The sequence below is a fragment of the Schistocerca gregaria genome, chromosome 7, assembly GCF_023897955.1.
Source record: "Schistocerca gregaria isolate iqSchGreg1 chromosome 7, iqSchGreg1.2, whole genome shotgun sequence".
NCBI classification, from domain to species: Eukaryota; Metazoa; Arthropoda; class Insecta; order Orthoptera; family Acrididae; genus Schistocerca; species Schistocerca gregaria.
Genome location: NC_064926.1, coordinates 149,545,199 through 149,562,896, shown reverse-complemented (window position 1 = coordinate 149,562,896; position 17,698 = coordinate 149,545,199). Strand labels below are relative to the sequence as shown.

Here is a 17,698-nt window from a genome sequence, read left to right as displayed (position 1 = left end):
AGTTTAGCGCTCTCACGGAAGCTTACCAACAACCATTCTTGCCGTGAACAATTTTCGACTGAACGTGAAAGAGGAAGATGACTGATGCACAAGGTACTCTCCGCCAAACACTGTAAGGTGGTTTGCGTGGTATAGACATAGATTTTACCTGAAGAGCAGACCCTGCTGTTAAAACGGATCGTGCAACTTGTGATCGCGTAACGAATTTCGATGTTTCATTAATGCAAACAAATTTTTCGTCTTTCGCCGTAAAGCGATTGCGCGTAATCTAATCTGGTTAGATCTAATCTTCCCGCGGCTGACGCGTTAATAACCTCTCCATCTCAAGAGGCGTGTTCTGCTGTGGTGTGGTGTCTGTGGCACGGCTAGCAGCGGTTGCCGATTGCAATCGTCAGTGTGGTGAGCGGTGAAGGAGGCTGAAAATGGCAAGGGGGGGGGGGGGGGTGAATGTTCGTCGAGCTAGTTGACGGGCAGCAGTCGCGTGTGCTTATGCTCTACCGGGCAAAGACCCTATGCGGGGTTCGCCCACGCACCGCGCGGCACGCACAAAGACGTTGCGTGCATTCTGAGAGCCCAGCTCGCCACGCCAAAGCCGCTTTCGTCCGCCGTGTTCCAACCGCAGCCTGGCCGCAGCTGCCAAATACTCTCTGTGGGCCGACAACGACTCTACCGTAAACTCAACTGTGGTAATGCTGCAGTACCCACACGTCAGGACGACTCCGGCATCATAAGACAGTCGGGTCCAAACGCACTCGCAAAATCGCATTTCTGTGCTCAAATGTCATTCCGTGCAAATTTGCGGGTTTCAAGGCGATTAAAATTCGATATTAGGTAATCAAAGCGAAAGCGCAGTATTGCACCTTTTCGGCTCCATTTCTCCATATTGTTTACTAACTGGCTTTGCCCATCCACTTACTTAGACCACGCACTCTCCTGGTCCTCACAACATTCATTTATAAAGGCCAGAGCGTCGTCGATTTAAAATCAATATCGTGTTGCCAGCAAAACACGAATTTGATACGGGACACAAAAAAGTGTGTCTTCTGCGTCTTTACAAAATTGTAGTCGCAAAATCAAAGTGAGTATTCAGATTATATCAGTGTGTGTTATTTACTGAAAAATGAAAAAAAAAATTGGTAGAGGATGACCTCGGGGAAAATCACTTAAAATTCCGGAGCAATGTAGGGACATACAAGGCAGTTCCGACACAACGAATAATGTTAGAAGATAATAAGAATTTAAAGAAATAGACAAAAGGTGCGATAATAGTCAATATTTGTTTGTTCAAAAATTTATTAGCAGTATTTCTTGCAGGACACTTTCTCTGTGTTCTGTTGTGTTGTTGGTTCAGCTGTTTTTAGTTTTAATCAAAGGCCAAATTTGTAATGATTGCCACATATTTGTTTTTTTCTTTTTTATTTCCTGATTGAAATCCATTCTTTCGAAAAGAATTTTACCATCTTTCCGTACTTCTTTTTGCCGTCTCATTACTTAATAATTCTACATAATTCACACTTCATATATATGAGGGGTCCATTTGTGTTGCTAGCTGCATGATCGTTAATCACGTAGCTCACGTACTTTCCCAGTAACCAATGGATATCACTGTTTGTTTTCTTATCACATAGTATCGAGTCTTCTACAAGCAAAGTACTGTTGGTAGAAAACGATCTGTCGCAGATCGTGAAGTGGAAGCTAACTGATTTCTGAGCCTTTCCGTTTTGTATGTTGCCAGCCCTTACAAATCGAAGTGCTAGTGTATCGACGAGATTACATTTCAAAAGTTTGTTTCACTAATATCGATTGCGTTCAGGTTTTAATTTCTGTTATATTGTCCACAGTTTCATACCGTACTGTTACTACGTCAGATAGGTTTTAGAATAACAGCGGTCCTTTTTGTAACAAGTGCAGAGCACTTGCTTGTCATGTCACCTAATAATAAACTTCCTTTTTTTTAAAAATCCAAAGTGTCTGTTCTTTGTCCAATCTGAAGACTGTCAAATGACAGTTAACATACATAATATTAATGTCTATCATTTTAGGTAATGGAAAAAGTTGAGCTTCTAATAAGCTTTCGAGAGAATAAAGCACTCCGTCTTCAGGCCACATGTGGCCCATCGGGACCATCCTCACTGAGCATGCGGATAGGAGGGCCGTGTGGTCCGCACGCCGCTCTCCTGGTCGTTACGGTGGTTTTCTTTAACCGGAGCCGCTACTATTCGGTCGAGTAGCTCCTCAGTTGGCATCACGAGGCTGAGTGCACCCCGAAAAATGGCAATAGCGCATGGCGGCACCCATCCAAGTGCCGGCCACGCCCAACAGCGCTTAACTTCGGTGATCTGACAGGAGCCGGTTTAGCCACTGCGGCAAGGCCGTTGCCTTCCAAGAGAATGCAGGTGTTAATTTTATTTTCTGAATTTGGTTTATATTTCGGAGCAGATTCTCTCTTGCGAATCCATGAATTTGTCCAAGCTACGGACAAATTTGTAAACACCAACAAAAATTTCAGTTAAGAGCGCTCAGATGTCTTCTAATTTTTAAAGGCCGTTTTTTCGAGCTTTGATAGAGAACTACAGGAAGAATTTCATGACCAATAACTGATCCCCAAAGCTCTCAGTTATGAACAAGAATCATAGGGAGCCACTACGTAATATCCCTGTGTAACTAATAAAGTCCTAGAATTACGTAGTTCATGCAGAACTTTCTTTTAAAATATAAGGTTCAGAAAACGGTCATGTGGCTACTGTGTGATCGACCATCAGTTAAGATAAATAGGAGGCACGCTCGATAAATAATACAACACATTTTTTTCTCGGCCAGTTTCGGTTAAAAAATGAGTGATTTGTTGTTAGACATCATGGAATATTTCTGCTTCAGAGCTTATAGTTTCACAAAGTTGCGATAGGTGACGGCGCTTACGCAGCCTGCAAAATGGCATCTGTAACGGAGGTGTGTTCAAAACAGAGAGCTGTCACGGAGTTCGTTCTGGCGGAAAACCAGAGCATCGTAGATATTGATAGGCACTTGCAGAGTTACTGCGGAGACCTCCCAGTGAACAAAAGTATGGTGAGTTGTTGGGCGCGGCGTCTGTAATCATTGTAATAAAAAAAAGCACTCCGTCATCAGGCCACAAGTGGCCTACCGGGACCATCCGACCGCCGTGTCATCCTCAGTGGAGGATGGGGATAGGAGGGGAGAGGGGTCAGCACACCGCTCTCCCGGTCGTTGTGATGGTATGCTTGACCGAAGCCGCCACTATTCGGTCGAATAGCTCCTCAATTGGCATCACGAGGCGGACCGGCGGCACGCGGCTGTGACATCCACATCGTTGGAACGTGTGGACCCTCTCATTCGAGGTGATGGTCAGATCACAATCAGACACCTCGCTGCACAACTATTGCCTGCGGGTACTGCTGACACACTCGTACAACAGTTGGGGTACTCAAAAGTGTGTACACGCTGGGTTCCTCATCCACCCTACAGGTCGGATCTCGCACCTGCCAACTATTTGGCCCAGTGAAGAAGGCACAACACGGGCAGCAGTATATCGATGCACGGCATATTAGAATCGTGAATAAAGCAAACCTGCTTTCAGAAAAAAATGTGTAGCTCTACTTACTGAAAGCCCCCCTCGTAAATATACACTACTGGCCATTAAAATTACTACACACGCGAAATTTAACAGACAGGAAGAAGATGCTGTGATATGCAAATGATTAGCTTTTCAGGGCATTTACACAAGGTTGGCGCCGGTGGCCACACCTGCAACGTGTGGAAAGTTTCCAACCGATTTCTCATAAACAAACAGCATTGACCGGCGTTGCCTGGTGAAACGTTGTTGTGATGCCTCGTGTAACGAGGAGAAATGCGTACCATCACGTTCCCGACTTTGATAAAGGTCGGATTGTAGCCTACCGCGATTGCGATTTATCGTATCGTGACATTGCTGCTCGCGTTGGTCGAGATCCAAAGACTGTTAGCAGAATATGGAATCGGTGGGTTCAGGAGGGTAATACGGAACGCCGTGTTCGATCCCAACGGCCTCGTATGACTAGCAGTCGAGATGACAGGCATCTTATCCGCATGACTGTAACGGATCGTGCAGCTACGTCTCGATCCCTGAGTCAACAGATGGGGACGTTTGCAAAACACAACCATCTGCACGAACAGTTCGACGTTTGTAGCAGCATGGACTACCAGCACAGAGGCCATGGCTGCGGTTACCCTTGACGCTGCATCACAGACAGGAGCGCCTGAGATGGTGTACTCAACGACGAACCTGGGTACACAAATGGCAAAACATAATTTTTTCGGATGAATCCAGGTTGTGTTTACAGCATCATGATGGTCGCATCCGTGTTTGGCGGCAACGCGGTGAACGCAAATTGGAAGCGTGTATTCGTCATCGTCATACTGGCGCATCACCTGGCGTGATGGTATGGGGTGCCATTGGTTACACGTCTCGGTCACCTCTTGTTCGCATTAACTGCACTTTGAACAGTGGGCGTCACATTTCAGGTGTGTTACGACCCGTGGCTCTACCCTCCATTCGATCATTGCGAAAAACTACATTTTAGCAGGATAATGCACGACTGCATGTTGCAGGTCCTGTACGGGCCTTTCTGGATACAGAAAATGTTCGACTGCTGCCCTGGCTAGCACATTCTCCAGATCTCCCACCAAGTGAAAACGCCTGGTCAATGGTGGCCGAGCAACTGGCTCGTCACAATACGACAGTCACTACTCTTGATGAACTGTGGTACCTTGTTGAAGCTGTTTTGGCAGCTGTACCTGTACACGCTATGCAAGCTCTGTTTGACTCAATTCCCAGGCGTATCAAGGCCGTTATTACGGCCATAGGTGGTTCTTCTGGGTACTGATTTCTCAAGATCTATGCACTCAAACTGCGTGAAAATGTAATCACATGTCAGTTCTACTATAATATATTTGTCCTATAAATACCCGTTTATCGTCTACATTTCTTCTTGGTGTAGCAATTTTAATGGCCTGTAGTTTAAAAGAAACTGTACAGCGAACAGTACGGCATCGAACACGGGCGAGCTACGTCCGGAACAATACGGCGGCTGGTGGCTTTCCGAGGCCTATAAAGCACCGCTGTCGGCCGGTCGGGGGGCGGAGACGAGCGTCGCGCCGTTTCGATCGGCAGCGTGGGTGGTGGTGGCGGTGGGGGTGGAGGCGGGCGTCCGGGGGCAGCGCCGGCGAGGGCACTCGTGGCACAAAGGGCGATTGTTCGCGCCGGCCGCCGCTCTCGGGGCGAAGAGGCGCCGGCTCTGCCACGCCACGGCTGACTCAGCTGCCGCCTCTGCCACAGGGCCCTGCTCGCAGTTCGTCTCCCCAGCCTACACGTCATAACAATCCGCTACTGCTACTGTTGTGTTACTAATAGTTGAAAAGGTTTCATTAATGCACCCTTGCCTTTTCCCTTAATTTCCTCTGTAAAAATTGTCTAACAGTACCGTCTGTTAAGTCAGATTTGCCTATCTTGTGCTGAAAATCAAGAGTGAGGTGTCAGAGAAGTCCTGGAATAACGATATACAAACGTGCAGATGGTGGTGGTAACGCATACACAGGATATAAGAGCTAAGCTGTCATTTGTACTCACGCGATTCATACGAAAATATTTCAAACTCTATTATGGCCGCAAGACAGGAATTAAGATGTAGATACCGCCTACAGGAAAATTAAAAAGACCTTTGGAGAAAAGAGAACCACTTGTATGAATATCAAGAGCTCAGATGGAAACCCAGTTCTAAGCAAAGCAAAGGAGCGAAAGCAGAAAGGTGGAAGGAGTAGAGGGTCTATACAAGGGCGATGTACTTGAGGACAATATTATGGAAATGGAAGACCATGTAGATGAAGATGAAATGGGAGATGGATACTGCGTGAAGAGCTTGACAGAGCACTGAAAGACCTAAGCCGAAACAAGGCTCCGGAAGTAGACAACAATCCATTGGAACTACTGACGGCCTTGGGAGAGCCAGTCCTGACAAAACTCTACCATCTGGTGAGGAAGATGTATAAGACAGGCGAAGTACCCTCCGACTTCAGGAAGAATATAATAATTCCAATCCCAAAGAAAACAGGTGTTGACAGATGTGAAAATTACCGAACTATCAGTTTAATAAGTCACAGCTGCAAAACACTAAGACGAATTCTTTACAGACGAATGGAAAAACTGGTATAAGCCGACATCGGGGAAGATAAGTTTCGATTCCGTAGAAATTTTGGAACACGTGAGGCAATATTGACCCTACGACTTATCTTAGAAGAAAGATTAAGTAAAGGCAAATCTACGTTTCCAGCGTTTCTAGATTTAGAGAAAGCTTTTGACCATGTTGACTGGAATACTCTCTATCAAATTCTGAAGGTGGCCGGGGTAAGATACAGGGAGCGAAAGGATATTTACAATTTGTACAGAAACCAAATGGCAGTTTAAGAGTCGAGGGACACGAAAGAGAAACAGCGGTTAGGAAGGGAGACAGGGTTGTAGTCTCTCCCCGATGTTATTCAATCTGTATATTGAGCAAGCAGTGAAGGAAACTAAAGAAAAATTCGGAATAGGTATTAAAATCCCTGGAGAAGAAATAAAAACTTTGAGGTTCGCCGATGACAATGTAATTCTACCAGAGACAGTAAAGGACGTGGAAGAGCAGTTGAAAGGAATGGACAGTGTCTTTAAAGTAGGGTAATAAGAGGAAAATAAAGAAAAGCAAAACGAGGATAATAGTATGTAGTCGAACTAAGTCGGGAGATGCTGAGGGTATTAGATTAGGAAATGAGACACTTAAAGTAATAAAGGAGTTTTGCTATTTGGGGAGCAAAATAACTGATGATGGTCTAAGTAGAGAGGATGTAAAATGTAGACTGGCAATGGCAAGGAGAGCATTTCTGAAGAAGAGAAAATTGTTAACATCGAATATTGACTCAAGTGTCAGGAAGACGTTTCTCAAAGTATTTGTATGGAGTGTAGCAATGTATGGAGAAAATAGAAGCATTCGAAATGTGGTGCTACAGAAGAATGCTGAAGATTAGATGGGTAGATCACATAACGAATGAGAGGGTATTGAATAGGATTGGGGAGAAGAGAAGTTTGTGGCACAACTTGACTAGAAGAAGGGATCGGTTGGTAGGACATGTTCTGAGGCATCAAGGGATCACCAATTTAGTATTGGAGGGCAGCGTGGAGGGTAAAAATCGTAGAGGGAGACCAAGAGATGAATACACTAAACAGATTCAGAGGGATGTAGATTGCGGTAAGTACTGGGCGATGAAGCAGCAGGCACAGGATAGAGTAACTTGGATGGCCGCATCAAACCAGTCTCAGAACTGAAGACCACAACGACAACAATAGTTAGAGCTATAAGCATGGGGCATTCCATTTCGGAAATCGTTACTAAATACAGTATTCAGAGACTCGTAGTGCCAAGAGTGAGCCGAAAATACCCACTTTCAGTCATTGCCTCTCACCACAACGCACTGCCGGCGGCCTTCACTTAACGTCCGAGAGCAGCGGCGTCTGCGCAGACGTTTTAGGGCTAACACACAAGCAACATTAGTTGAAATAACAGTATGTGACGTACAACGAGCGTGTGGAGAAATTCGGAGTGAATGGCTGTGACAGCAGACGGCCGATGCGAGTGCCTCTGCCGACAGCACATCACATGCAGCGCCTCTCCTAGGCTCGTAACCACAGCAATTAGAACCTACGGGATCAGAAAACCGTAGCCTGGTGAGGTGAGTCTCAATTTCATATGAAAAGAGCGGTTGGTATGGTTAGTGTGTGCCACAGACCCCGTGAAACCATGAACCAAAGTTGTCAACAACGCGCTATGCAAGGTGCTGGTGGCTCCATAATGGTATTGGTGCCGTTTACACTGACTGGACTCGGTGCAACCCATCATTGAATGGAAATGGTTATGATCGAAGATGACGAAATGAATTGAAATTAGTGCTGCGGCCGGTACTCGAACCCGGGTCTTCTTGCTTGTTAGGCAGAAATGCTAACCATTACACCACCGCAGTACGGTGGTCAACATTGCTGCACGAACTACCTACGCTGAGTGCCCTCCCCAACACAAACTTCAATTCATTTTTCCCGTACATATTGTCACTGTAATGATCAAAGCGGGCGAAATGAATTAAAATTTGTGTTGGGGAGGCCACTAAGCGTAGGTAGTTCATGCAGCAGTGTTGACCATCGTACTGCGGTGTGCAATGGTTAGCGTTTCTGCCCACAAAGCAAGACGACCCGGGTTCGAATCCCGGCCGCAGCAAAAATTTTAATTCACTTTGTCTGCTTCGATCATTATCGTAGATAATAAAAAGAGACGTAATTGCCTCAGGGAAACATTTAATTATAAGGAAATATTTCTGTTCGGATACATGGAGTCCATTTCCAGCCATTTATCAACTTCATGTTCCCATACAACGATGCCATGTCGCCACACACCGAGCGAGGTGGCGGAGTGGTCAGCACACTGGACTCGCATTCGGGAGGACGACGGTTCAATCCCGTCTCCGGTCATCCAGATTTAGGTTTTCCGTGATTTCCCTAAATCGTTTCAGGCAAATGCCGGGATGGTTCCTTTGAAAGGGCACGGCCGATTTCCTTCCCAATCCTTCCCTCACCCGAGCTTGCGCTCCGTTTCTAATGACCTCGTTGTCGACGGGACGTTAAACACTACCCACCACCATCATGTCGCCACAAAACATTTGTTCGCGATTCGTTTAAAGAAAATTCTATACAATTCGCCCGAATGTTCTGTCCACCCAGACCGCAAGACATGAATCCAGTCGAACATTCATGGGCCATAAGCGAAAGCTCAGTTCGTGCACAAAATCCTGCATCGGCCTGACTTTCGTAATTATGGACGGCTATATAGGCAGCATGGCCCAATATTTCTGCAGGAGACTTTCAACGACGTTTTCGGTTCACACCACGTGAAGTTTCTGCAAAGGGGTGTTGGACACGATACTGGGAGGTATCCCACGACTTCTGTCACCTCATTGTATTGCACCTTAAATACAGGGTTCTTCATAATTATCTCTGCGATTTCAGGAGGCGATGGCACAAAAACTACAGATACGCATAAAACCACCCCTCGTGAACTTACGATTCTTAATACTCGCTGTTCTGTAGTTGTTGAGCGCACCATGAGGAGGCAGGCGTGTCAAAACATGTAGAAAAAACGTCTGCCCCGCATGTCGCATCGATTAGATCACACGTGCAGATAGGCAGCCCAATATACACATTTCCAAAGCGGGCTGGCGGAGTTGCGCCTTCACAGGTGGCAGCAGCAGCTGTTTATATGAATTGCATGAGCGTATTGGGGTTTGCCGTGTGATAAATCGTATCCATTGGAGCACCTGTAAGATGTGCTTCTTATTGAGGAGATATGATACGCGATACATGAATGCGACCCGCGATATGATGCATAAGCAGCAACCGGGTTGGTGGAGTGCCTAGATTGCAGTTCAAGCAGCTTAACTGGCAGTTATTCTTATAGTTCAAAATCAACTAAAACACAGCTTATATTTTGAAAGATTTGCAGTACAAAATGTAGTTACTGTCAATTTTATGTTTGGTGCATTTTAGGTAATACACTGCTGTATATCGAACGTAGCTACAGTATCGAAATTGTTTCTAAAGCTGGTAGGACAGCCATACCCCTTTCCATCTTCGTGTAAATATACATGACGTAGTTAGTTATCCATGACAATGTTGGAAGGAACGTGCCATATGTAGGGCTATGTCTTGCTGCTTGAGTGTAACTCCGGTGCTGCACGGATAAAAGATGAAAACATGGCGAGATACTCTATCTACTTGAGTGTATTGTTAGCCTCCAAGGCCTGCCTACAAGATATGTCTGTTAGCAATATGGCGGAAGTAGGCTCACAGGGATTTTAAGTTTCACCTACATCGGTTTTATACAGCTGATGTCTACAAAAAATCTCGAATATATCCTGCGAGATGTTATCTGGCCTGGCTCATTTAAAAATCATGCTTAGCACATTTTTGACAAGAATCTCTGGGATGTATTCAATTTATGACAGCTCACCAATGTCGGTTGACTTTTAATGCAGATAATTTCCCGAATGCAGAAACGCGGTAATTGTCCATCTACATTACCAAAATATAAATACCATAAACCTCGGTCTATACTAACGTGAAACCGCGGCTTTCAAAGTCACCTCATCGTTATTGACTTTTCTGATTGTTATAATTATTACGATAATTTGAATGAGCGCTGAGAGCTTCTTATTGTTTTCGTGATGTCTCTGTGATTGCCATTCTCAGAGAATTCTTTGCATTTGTGGAACTGACGGAGCAACTGCAAACGTTTGAAATATGGTCCTACAGAGTGATGTTATAATGTTATTTATCCACTTAACTTTTTAAGACATGATGAAAATAAGTAAGTCTGAGAAGAAATTTTACCAAGATCATGAACTCCTTGGCGAGACGCGTGCCAAAGCACCCACGCATAATCGCTTTTATACTGGGAGGAGCAGTGTTAGGAACAATTTTTGATTGGTAGCAACTCAAAACACGTTAAATAGCTAACAACGGACGATGATCTTAGGAAATACGCAAATATGAAAAATTTGGCATTTGATACTGAGAAACGGAGCAAAATACGGATGACTCTGTAAAAAAGTAATTAGTACCTTACGGTACGTGCTGCTTCATTGATTCTAAATATAATTGCATATTAACGATTTACAGGTAGGTTCACTGAGTACTCCTCGTACTTACACTAATCAGCCAGAACAACATGACCACCTACGTAATAGTGGTGTGTTCACCTTTGTCACGGGTAACAGCGACGATAGGTCGTAGCATGGAATCAATGGGGCCTCGTTAGGTCAATGGAGAGAGCTGGCACGACATCTGCACACACAAGTCATCTGATACCCGTAAATTCCGGGGACGGGAACGAAGAGCTCCGGCGCCATGTTCAATCACATCCCCGATGTGTGCGATCGGTCTCAAATCTGGCGAGTTGGGGAGCCAGCACATCAATCATAACTCGTCACTGTGTTCCTCGATCCATTTCATCATACTCCTGGCCATGTGACGTAGCGCATTATCTTGTTGAAAAATGCCATGCCGTCGGGAAACGTGATCATCATGCTAAGGTGTGTGTCGTGCGCAACCAGTTAACGATACTCTTAGGCTGTCATTGAGCCTTGCACGATCTCCATTGGATCCATGGATGCCCACGTGAATGTTCCCCAGAACATAATGGAGCCGCCACCAGCTTGTCTCCACCGCGCAGTACAGGTGCAAAGGAGCTGTTCCCCTGGAAGACGACAATCGCGTTCTCCCATCGGCATGATGAAGAAGGTATCGGGATTCAGCAGATCATGCAACGCTCTGACACTGTGCCGAGGTGAAGTGCCGGTGCCCACGTAGCCATTTCAGTAGTATTTACCAATGTCGTGGTGTTAACATTCGGACATGCCTGGCTCGTCGGCTGCGAAGGGCCATCTTTAGTCGTGTTACGTGCACTGTTATGTTCAGAAGCACTAGAACTCTCTCCAACGTTAAATTCTGATGTGAGTTCAGCCACGTTTCGCTGCCTGTCCTGTTTTACCAGTCTGCCCAGCCTACGACAAAATGGTTCAAATGGCTCTGTGCACTATGGGACTTAACTTCTGAGGTCATCAGTCCCTTAGAACTACTTAAACCTAAGGACATCACACACACCCATGCCCGAGACAGGATTCGAACCTGCGACAGTATCGGTCCCGCGATTTCAGACTGTAGCGCCTAGAACCGCTCGGCCACCCCGGCCGGCCAGCCTACGACATCTGGCATCGGTAATGAGAAGTAACCGCCCAGTCTCACGTTGTCTGGACGTGGTTTCACGTGTTGAAGACACTCACCACAATACTCCTCAAACCCCCGACAAGCCTTGCAGTTTCCGATGTGCTCGTGCCAAGCTTCCAGGCCATCGCAATCTGCCCTCCGTCAAACTCGGATAGATCGTGGGACACAGACAAGACGTTCACTGCCCGTGCTTGTGTCTGACTAGCAGTCATTCCTAGTCAGGTGACGCTACTGTCGTCTGGACGGGTTTCTATTGATAATAGATCAGTGGTCATAATGTTCTGGCTGATCAGTGTATAATGGGTACGATCATATAGTATCAAATACTATTATGTGATGTAATACGATGCACTGATCCTTTGTTTTGATCTAATGATGGCTGTCTGCGGAAATGGGTTATCCATTTGGAAAAATGAAGTGCAGTGTAGGCAAACAATATTTGTGTAAGTGAATTATGGTCACAAACTTCTATAAACAATTGTTTCCCTTATTGATTCCTTCTGAACTATGTTGGATTGCCGAAAGCAGATTACGTTCCTGCTATCTCGATAAGAAATTGCTACGCCTGTCATGATCCAATTCAAAAATCAAATTACTTGTTTAAAATATTTCTGACAGAAACATCAACAGCATCGGTCCCAGTTGTATCCGAAACGTGGAATATTTTCCTGACGTACTGCCGCTTTGTACAGCGATCAACATGTCAAAAAAAAATTTAAGTTCGGTCTATAGTAGCACTTCTTCATTTTCCCTATTGGCTACCGGTTTGAGAGCACAATGCCATCCTCAAATGTTTTGACACTCGTACTTCGGAAGCAAGCGTGACAACTGCGTTCGATGGAATGGCCTGAGAACGGTATTGTGTACCGAAACGATAGCCAGTAGACAAAATAAAGAAAAAGTGTGACCATACTATTTACCAAAAGTGAGAAGTGGTCAGACTCTTTTCTGAGCTGGGAATAGGACTGAAAGGTCGTCTACTGAAAATGAGTAGGGTATGGTCTCTTCGCAACTTTTATTAAACGGTAACTTGAATATCGGATTTCAGCTTAACATGTGTACACAAGCAACACTTCTTATGAATTCGCGTCGATCATTATAGAACCTCACCACTGTGAATTCAGACGCCTAACGTACCTGTCAAGTTTTGTATCCCTTGCACTATAACCTATAAATGGCTATTCAGTTTAGAACGGCGACCTCGGTCGAAAATGAATCGCATGTAGTTCATTGCCGACCAGTCGTTTCGTAACGCAGTGCAAATCGTGACGGGGCTGTTCGCACTGTCGAGTCATCGCCCGGTTGTGGCTCATAAAAGCCACGAGGGAAAGGTCAGTGTGGCCACTAAGGCTAGCCGGTGGTGAAGCTGCAATTACTTGCTGTCGAGTTGTGGTCTGGTCATCTATTGTCATATGGCGATCGACAGCTTCCCCGCTGCCACGTCATAGCATTTCAGTGCGGATTGTATGACAGAGTGCCACAGCGTTTCACGGCAGAATGAAACCGTTGCACAGAATTTGTGATGCAATAGCGCATCGGCAACGAAGGGATCGATACTTATGTTTCACTGCATGCGGCATACAACAGTCGATGCTCTATCTACGAAACATTGTTTGGCAGTATACTTAGTCCTTTTGTCATAAAATAAGACATTATTACGTCTTAAAACTTCATAATTTGTCTAATTCTTAAAAATCACAGGCTTAATTATTACAGGTTGAAAATTCTAATTCTGTATGTCGATACTTTCTACATGGATCACTAAAACAGACCTGTGGAAGAATTTCGTGGTAGTCACATTGCATTTGATTAGCGAATTTGATTGACGGTGGATAGCTACTTTGCATTAAAGATAAGCAAATCAAGTTTTAAGTTATTGCTTTCAGAAACTAGTTTGTGCCATTTTCTCCCAGTATATTAATTAACTGGGTAGTAACGTAAATCGAACGGATATAAGAATGCTGGAACCAAATAAGCAACATTTTTGCTTTATTCAGTTTACCTTACGGCCATATTCTTATTTAGCAACGGAATATGTAGAAACAAAATATGTTAAGACACAATGAGCACGTCGTCTTTCGTGAGATACTATAAAACTTCACTTTTAAACTTGCACCTAATACAGTTCTTACAAATTCGAAGACAACGAGGTAAGCTGAAGGGAAGCTAGCTACTATTGGTGAAGGATGGGGAAGAAAATATGTCTCACTTTTTGAAATGAATCATCCCACCATTTACCTTACGCTAGGAAAATCAAGAAAAACCAAAACATGAATAACCGGATGGCAGTTTGAAACATAGTCCTACTGAAAAGGAGTCCTCACTCTTATCACTGCGCTACCTCGCTCGGTGGTAAAAAGGGAGTGGAAATACACTAAATTGTTCCTCAGTGATACACGAAAAAATTTCACTTGTATGGCTCATATAGAGTAATATGTAGATACAGTACCATATGTAAAACCCAGGTATGGCAAGGAAATTGCTTCAATACGTGTAATATTATTACCTAGAAAAAGGTGCAATTAGATGAATGACTAACACTAAATTCAATTAACGAAGCTTTATTCAGTACTTGCACATATAAGAGCGAGGAGCGAACTGCCTCCGGCTAAAACGCATACAGTATATATACGGTTACAGAACATTCCAGTACAATGATTATTGACATTTGTGATACTTATAGTATATATACTCGGACCGCATATATAAATTAAAATTTCACAGTTCAGGTGAGGTTTGAACTCACGACCCTCCATGTAACAGTCTAGTATCATAACCACTACACCACGGTGACTGCTTCTCAGTTTCTTCAGCGACAGTACTATAATGACGTACATGTTATTGAACATGACAAATTTTTTATCGAATATTTATCAAATGCCGCGCCTACCATCGTTTCGAAGAGCTAAAACCTAATAAAAATGATTTTACAATATGTGGCTGTTTCTTTCCTACCACCCATCAAGGTCGCTTCGTAAAACTCTGCTTGTGCTTCCAATCGATGTTTTAATGTTCATGGCCAGGTATAGATGGTTCAAATGGCTGTGAGCACTATGGGACTCAACTGCTGTGGTCATCAGTCCCCTAGAACTTAGAACTACTTAAACCTAACTAACCTAAGGACATCACACACATCCATGCACGAGGCATGATTCGAACCTGCGACCGTAGCAGTCGCACGGTTCCGGACTGCGCGCCTAGAACAGCGAGACCACCGCGGCCGGCGCATGGTATAGAACCAACCCGCGAAATATATTTACATTCCATCGATGTACGAGGGCGTGCTGAAAAGTAATACCTCCGAATTTTTTACGTGAAAACTCTTAAAGCACTTTTAATGAAGCAGATGTTGTTAACATTCTACATTTTTATCGTTCATTTCTACATGTTTGTAGTCTTCTGCAGTAATAGGGCTCCGAATCGTAGCGTGTTACATTGCGGTGTTTAACGAAACTATGTCGGTGTGTGAGAAACAGCGTGCTGCAATGCGTTTCGAATTCGAAGAGTTCGTCCACACATGAAGACACGAAGAACAAAAATGTAGACTGTTAATAACTCTCTTATTATTTGAAAGATTTACGAGTTGTCACAAAAAACAATTCGGAGGAATTACAGGGCTATTAAAAATTATTGAAGCGATTTCATAAATTCACTGTAGCTCCATTCATTGACATGTGGTCACGACACACTACAGATACGTAGAAAAACTCATAAAGTTTTGTTCGGCTGAAGCCGCACTGCAGGTTGCTGCTGCCAGAGCGTTCGAGAGCGCAGTAAGACAAAATGGCGACAGGAGCCGAGAAAGCGTGTGTCGTGCTTGAAATGCACTCACACCAGTCAGTCATAACAGTACAAATACACTTCAGGACGAAGTTCAGCAAAGATCCACCAACCGCTAACTCCATTCGGCGATGGTATGCGCATTTTAAAGCTTCTGGATGCCTCTGTACTGAGAAATCAACGGGTCGGCCTGCAGTGAGCGAAGAAACGGTTGAACGGGTGCGGGCAAGTTTCACGCGAAGCCCGCGGAAGTCGACGAATAAAGCAAGCAGGGGGCTAAACGTACCACAGCCGACGGTTTGGGAAATCTTACGGAAAAGCCTAAAGCAGAAGCCTTACCGTTTACAGTTGCTACAAGCCCTGACACCCGATGACAAAGTCAAACGCTTTGAATTTTCGACACGGTTGCAAAAGCTCATGGAAGAGGATGCGTTCAGTGCGAACCTTGTTTTCAGTGAGGAAGCAACATTTTTCCTTAATGGTGAAGTGAACAGACAGAATGTACGAATCTGGGCGGTAGAGAATCCTCACGCATTTGTGCATCAAATTCGCAGTTCACCAAAACTTAACGTGTTTTGTGCAATTTCACGGTTTAAAGTTTACGGCCCCTTTTTCTTCTGCAAAAAAAAAAAAAAAAAGACGTTACAGGACACTTGTATCTGGACATGCTGGAAAATTGGCTCGTGCCACAACTGGAGACCAACAGCGCCGACTTCATCTTTCAACAGGATGGTGCTCCACCGCACTTCCATCATGATGTTCGGCATTTCTTAAACAGGAGATCGGAAAACCGATGTATCGGTCGTGATGGAGATTGTGGGGCGGCGAAGAAGTTGTCGAATGAGTTGTTTGAATGTTCATTTCACGTAACAGACTATTGCCGATGCAACATATGTGGGACGGCGAAGAAGTCGTTGTTTAATGTTGAATGAAAGTTGAACATTGCCACCTTAAATCACGCGAGCCTGGCAACTAATTTGGTGGCCAGTCAGAAAGCGAAGGGAAACTTACTGACCTTAGTTCCCAGTCTGCACGGCCACATTCCTGTACAGCCCAGCTAAACGAAAAATATCCATAGTTCTTCACGGGATTAGGGCTGCTTCAATAAAATTTAAAGTTCCAAACAAGATTTTATTATTTTAAAGGCTCACACAAATTACTCGAAACTTCTGAAAATGCTAAAGACATTAAATATTGTTAATTCAGCCAATCGTTTAATAGTTCAGAGGCGACTTCTACAGCAAGTTCCTCCCGAATAGTTCATTACTCTAACTAACGGTGCTCTATTAATAGTTCGCAATAATGTTAAAAAAAAATTAATGCTCGCCTTAAAAGTGGAGTTAGTCACCACTTGCCACGCGGAATTATACTTCACACGGACGGCACAATAACAGTTTGTTACCGAAGTCTAAACGATCCAGGACGGTGTACAGTCCTCGCGATTTTCAATGTCCGTTTACATTGCTAAGTACGCGCATGTCACAGCCCGCTATGACGTCACCCGAGGCGAGGCGCGATCGGACGTTAAGCTCGCGTGGACTAGGCGTTGGTCTAATGCGGAGTGAGCTTCCTACTGCCTCTGCCGCTCTTTTTATATAGCTCCGGCGCGTACCGCCAAGAGAGCATCTGTTCTTTCCGTTCCTATGCAGATGCCTGCAGCCTCCAAATGATCGCTATCTCAGGCACATAATCTTAAATATCACATTTAATAACAGCTTTACAAACTTCTCAATTTTTGTATACATACATCTGAGCAGTACAGAAGCACGTAGAAAATCTCAGCCCGCTAAAATTAAAACTTTACTCGCTAGAATTTTTACAATGGAACCAACGGTAGATTGTTACCTCTGAACCATAGCTTTATCAAGACTTGTATCAGCTGTTAATTATTCTACAAGACTAAAACTTGGTGTAGCTTTGTTAATTGTCCTATCTGATCATTGGTCTTAAAGAATTTGTTTTATCATTAAAATTTAAAGTACTTAATCTATAATGCTTATGTACATTTTACTCACAAAAGTAGTTTTTACTAAATTACTAAAAAACTAGAAGAGGTAACTGATT

At 44.3% G+C, this 17,698-nt stretch overlaps 1 protein-coding gene and 1 non-coding gene across 2 annotated transcripts in view; one reads left to right on the top strand and one right to left on the bottom strand.

Moving 5' to 3' along the window:
- LOC126281761 (microtubule-associated protein futsch) overlaps positions 1-17,698 on the top strand; it is a 791,323-nt gene that overhangs the window by 53,173 nt on the left and 720,452 nt on the right. The gene's annotated exons all lie outside the window — the stretch shown is intronic.
- On the bottom strand, positions 7,971-8,043 carry Trnav-aac (transfer RNA valine (anticodon AAC)). The gene has a single exon. It is a non-coding gene; the product is annotated as a tRNA-Val (tRNA).